Raw genomic sequence first — 6,419 nt, forward strand, 5'->3', positions numbered from 1 at the left:
AACACTTGCAAAGTGTGAATTCTATAGTTATTAGGATATAACAATAGGCGTACACTGAGGAATATATCCCTCTAAAGGACACTGCCAGTGTTACAGGAAACAGATGTGACTAATATTCTCTGCATCTTTTCTCGAAAGCTTTCGATTTTCTATTTCCCTTCCTTCCTTTGCCTTATTTGAATTTATCAAGTGATATAATTGAGTATAGGAACTAATATCAAAAACCAATTCTCTTCTGCCAAAAATCTGATCGGGGACACGATCGACGAGTAACCACTATTGGGGATGACAATTGTTAGTCAAGGGCGTTCACTTGTTTGGCCGCGGTTTGTCGAAAAGCGAGGGTGTCTGATCAAAACGTCACAAATAAGAAGTGGGATTATTCTTGATTAGTTCTGTTCCCATCTGAACAGGTGATTCGTACCATTAAAAAGCAAGAAGAAAGATTAGCCGAGAAAAATGATAAAAAGCATATCGGTTTTGGAAAACAACGCATATCCCTCTTTGCTCGGCACCGTGACGAGTAGTCATAGTCACGGCTAGTCATTCCAAGGAATTTAAATTGATGTATTTCCGCAAAGATATGTATATGAGGGTTATGAATCCAATATACACAGTAAGTTCTTATAAATGAAAAGGTGATCACTCGGGAGATCGGCTTAACGCAGCAGGTAGATTACAAGATAATGTGCATGATAAAATAGGTTAATCAGAGACCGTGATTTTCAACAAGTTTTATGTTCACGAAAGCCCCGTGGCGTTTGTCGGAATATAAGACCAATAATTAAATTGTTAGATAAAATGCGAAACTTGTGGTCCAATTTGCCGATCCTGTGTTGTTCTGCGATTACCAGATCAGGTCGTAGTTAATGGGTGTCATTTTCTAACGAGATGACTGAATAAATAGGTTATACAACTGTTGTGTACATTCTTATCCTTCAACTTCCTTACGAAAGTATGATTCGTTTGACAGATTACATTACTTTACTGATGTATTTAATTCATCGCCATTTATGAATGTGATATGCCTTAGGAACGATTAAGAAGAAATCGCCGACGTCGACTGGAAAACAACATCTAAGGGCAAAGGAAGGATAATGTCTTGCTGTTTCATTACATGACATCATATTTCGAATATTTAATGTTTGTAAATTTTTTATAAGGTCAAAAATGTTCGTAATAATTGTTTTCGGTGTAGTTTATTTTGCTTTTGATGACCTTAGTGAAATTTTGATTTAACAAAGTACCACAAATGAATACATTATAGGTTTGTCTGTCGAACGTTGTGTCGTTCCTTTATCGACATTGCCGATGTGTGTGTATTTCACCCGTTGAATCTATATGTGGTGATTCCTCATCTGCAAATAAGCGAATATCTCTAACTTTATTCCTTTTCTCAAGAATAGTTCGTTCGCAAAGACCCGGTTACAGGCAACTTCTTGACTGCAACAACGATTAGGTCGTTTAAGTCGATTAAGTCGAAAGGAAAAGGTCTAGAATAATACGTTATAGCTTTCTCAATTTTCCAAACCTCTATTTTTATCCTCAAGACTTATCTTACTCACATTTTGTTCTATGATTCACCTTTTATGGTAATAAGGGAGGGGACTTATTCCGATTTTTGACTTCCACTAAAAATTCACCAAAAAAAAACTACAATCTTTTTTGTTTTTCACCCTGCAGTTATGCATACAAAATTGATATTCTCATAGTCTCGATTCATGAATCACTCTATCGGTTCAAACCACGTGGGACGCTTTCAGTCCAATTTGTGGTGTTCATCTTATGCGGAAATGAAATTTCTTGCAAAACTCGACGTCATTTTCACACACCGCGGGCACAAATCCCCCACGCTCAGCGTACTTTTTGCAAGCTCGGTTCGTTTAAGTTCTAGATTTGTCTTTCACACAAGAGCTCAACAATTGTAAGAATTTGAATCTTCTGCGGACAGTTCCAAACATATGCACAATACAGACATCGGTTGTGCCTTGATTGCACACTTAACATATATTGTTTATTTTTGTAATGTTCTGTTGAGCGGGAGCCATTTCAAGTTGTATAAGAAGTACCTTGTCTACAGAAACTACAGGCTGATCGATCAGTGAAATAGATCTCTGAAAAGACAGCTCACCATACTCTTCATGTGATGTAATGGGTAAAAGTTCGAGTTAGCCTAATATTAGCTTCTCATTTTAATATTTCATAATTCAAATTTCGCAAAATCATGTTGGTCATTCGTTTATTCTATATTGATAGGATATACGTGTGGCTTGTGCAATATACAACATATCAATGGCTGTTACAGGTTTATGGCAATCATCTTAATGCTAAGATACACAAAAACATTGCACAAGATATAGTAGATCAGCGAGCGGAGACATAAAATGTTCTTCATTAGCACGATGAGTGTAAGATAAACATACTATCATATACCCATGCCCATATCGCTCCATACTATTTACGTTTACCATAACATATCAGCCGTTATATTTTACGGTAAACGTCGAGATATGCACGATATCCCTCGGTTATTCATTTGAAGTTCTTGTAATTGTAAACAAGTAAATATGCAAAAGTACGTACCAAATGACTTTCAACTGTTTCAATAATGGTATACGTCATAGTATCTTTAATGAATACATAGAAAGTCTCGTCAACTTTGATCGAATCATTTCTGGTATATCCCTTATTGAGAAAGTTTGTTTAATATGCAAATAACTAATTAACTTATCTCAAAATGCTGGACAACTTTCATAATTGTTATATCAAAGTATCTTTAATATACATAGCAGTTTCGACAGCTTTGATCGAGTAAATCCAGATATATATCCCTCGTTAATTAGTTGATGTATAAATACTAAATGACTTTTAATAATGTTATATCATAAGCTTAATATCTTTAATGTTAGTGTAATGCAAATAAGTAATTAGCTTATCTCAAAATTCTGACAACTTTCATTATCGTTATATCAAAATATCTTTAATGTACATTGCAGTTTCGTCGACTTTGATACAGTCAATTGAGATACATCCCTAATTAGGAAAGTTCATGAAATACTGATCCAATGAGTCGTTCTTGAAATATCGCGCCGACAGACAGACAGACATTGCTGCAACATTAGCTCACGTGTATGAATACGTGAGCTAAAAACCAAGAGTTCAAGTACACACAATGGAAAGAATGAAAGCGGTTATTGAAAGCCGAATACAAAACAGGCGTGCATATCACCGACACAAAGTATACACACTGCATATACCTGTTATCTGTCTTTTTGAGGGTTTTTACATCAGTGTACGTACGCTTACGTCGGTGTTTCAGAGCACGTTTACGGATGCAATGATAGGCCATCAATCTTTAATGAATGAGGTGTTCAAATGACCATAATCTTCGTATGGATGACTTGTTTACTATTATACTATCCAAACGTAGTTGACTGGAGGTAAAGAATCACCGGCGTTTTGACAACGTGACCACCTATGGAGGAAATCTGATATTCTAATACTAAAAAACGTTAAACAAACATTGTCTATGTTGTAGCGGGTTCAACGCAACAACTAGAATAAAGTAGCTGTAATTGGGGAACATCGTAAATATTCTAACAGCTAACAGCAATTTCATGGCCGCTCATCAAGTGAAGAGTAAATACGACGTTATGCCTGCCGCGCTTTTGAGTGCCTCTAAGAGTTAATGGGGGTGCTGATCCGAGGAAACCTGTGTTGGTGGAAATAATGGGTGTTTAAATACAGATATCAGGATTCATTGTTACGCTTTGATAGCGATAAATTAGGTTTAAACAAAAGAACATCTATCTCAATTTTGAGCGTCATGGTGTGTGTATTTGTCAGTCATGCTGTCTTCTACCGATGTTTTATATACACTGAGCACGAGACGTATGTATGTATGTATGTATGTATGTATGTATGTATGTATGTATGTATGTATGTATGTATGTATGTATGTATTTTGTCTCTTCAAAGGGAACTTAAAGTACCTCTCGTTTCCTGGTAGTTGTATATGTAACACGTTTTCATATATAACACGATTGGAACTAATTTGGGATAATTGGATTTTCATATTTTTCAAATTTCTCAAAAATGTTAGGTGCCCTATAGCTGAATGTTGTGATATTACAAATTAGTCATAAAAACAAGAGTGTAACCTAAAAAGAAAAGCAGATGAGCTTACAATTGCAAATCAAATAGACATTACTTCACCATCCAATTATCCCAAATTAGTTCCAATCGTGTTAAATACTGTTAGAAAACAACGTCTACTTTCAAAATCCTGCGGTTTTAATCGTGTTCCTCGTCGCGGTGTCTATGAACTGCGTATAAAGTCTCGTGAGACAATGCGCTTTCGGCGACATTTCTTTTGTCGTAAACAGATATCTGTTTATATTGTTTTTAAGGATAAATTGGATTCGTACAACAGAACATCAACGATTTTAACTACGCTAAAAATCATGTAAAGCCCATACCAATAGTGTTGTAGAACATCTCCCATGGCTGCCTCGAGGACAGGCAACATGACAAAGTGTTGAGCCACGACATCAGCCAGTTAACCAACGATCAGGGAAGGAAGTGCCGTCACATTTGCAGTAAACTGTAAGTGATAAGATCATACGGAGTTTTCGAGGAGACCTCCGCCTTATCGCGTTCACATCGTAAACTGTGAAGGTGTTTATCGACCGAAGACGCCGCACTGTGTCAAAGACGTCGTGACGTTTATCTCTGTCGTTGAACAGACTCTGGTCGTATTTTACACATACTAACCGACGTTACTAATGTTTGTTCGCAGTTAATATTCATTTAAATTCTAATTCCGACCTATTTGGGCAATTATCGGCCTTCTGTCATTCATGTTGTACAACAGAAATGTACTGCAATGTCATGTTTGAAAGTTTGCCTTCATCGTTCTCTCTCCCTACCTTCCTTCCTTCCTGTCTGTAGGTTTGTCTGTCTGTCTGTCTGTCCTTTGCCTCTGCCCCCCCTCTCTCTCTCTCTCTCTCTCTCTCTCTCTCTCTCTCTCTCTCTCTCTCTCTCTCTCTCTCACCTATTTACAGTAAATCCCCAGTAGAACCATTGACACTGCTTAAACTGAGCTTATTACCGTCCGGAATTTTCATTCTGTGTTTAGCTTGATATAGTCTGTTGTCACTATGTAATAAAAATACTCGCCAAATTACCAATCACGGCTTTAAAAGACTGATAATGGATCATTAGAGTTGTTGTTCATCTCAATATTTATTCTTATTTTAGCGTCTGTCAATTTAGAATGGCGTGTCCTTCATATCGTTATTATCTTTATTATCTGCCATTCCTGATTCATTTTATTTTTATGGATTAAAGAATATAAAAGATTAATATAATATCTTACCTTTGTCTTTGCTTGCAATAAATGTTTATTTAACTTTTCAAAATATCTGCAACTCGTTTCCGAAAACAGAGAATTCAGTCGCACATCTCCTTCTCTGCATTCGACAATTTGTAAGACAGTGTGACGTGTTGATGAGATCATCAAGACGTTGGTCGACTGTTTAGGTTACGGGGTACTGCCCTTGAAGGTTTGTATTCTTCAGCTTGTAATTATTATATCCATGGTTTAATCCTGGTATTGCTTTACTACAGACCATCAATTGCTCAAATGTATTCTCGGAGAGTGTACTCGCGTTTCCATCTTGAACCTCTAGGTGTATTCTCTGAGGTGTATTCATTTATTCATGCAAATTTGCATTTTCATCCATTGGTTCTTGTGTGTCTCGCTTACTCTCAGGTGGCCGCTGTCACGATAACCATACCCATGTACGATTTGAAAGGCTTGCAGTTAGCTCTTGTAGTACCCGCGGGGTGTGATGTTGACTGGCAATTGATCGGTCTTCAATGGCTGGCACGTCGATACTTTTATTCATCCCGGTTGCTTAGGTATGATACTGATGACATTGCCATGATTCAAATGTAATGAAACATGTCAAAGAGTGTTGAACAACCTACGTGTTCCCGATAACAATGCTTGACGTCATCGAATTCTATCAATGGAGCTTAGACGCACGGTTGATATCTGCCCTTGATAATAATAAGCCTGTTTTATGTACACCATTTCTTGGCCGTTTTGTTCATATTTATTTTATGATTTGCCGTTTAAGCGCATCGGTTCCATCACTACTCGTTAATATTTCGGTATTTCTGTCGGCTGTAGTAATCTAGGGGTTTGACACCCATCGACACATGTTTAATGCTAGCTTAGCAGATATTATCTCTCAAATCTCGCGGGATTCCCTCCCCCATCCCAACAGTGTCTCACGAGAGCTAGCAGGTACGACCCGGCACAAGCACCAGCCATAAAGGCAAGCCTTCTTAGCATAATTTATGCAGCTTTTTGAAGAGACCGTGATTGTCCCGTCTTTCGTCATAGTGACAAC

This window comes from Ptychodera flava, chromosome 1 (genome assembly GCF_041260155.1).
Source record: "Ptychodera flava strain L36383 chromosome 1, AS_Pfla_20210202, whole genome shotgun sequence".
Lineage (NCBI taxonomy): Eukaryota > Metazoa > Hemichordata > Enteropneusta > Ptychoderidae > Ptychodera > Ptychodera flava.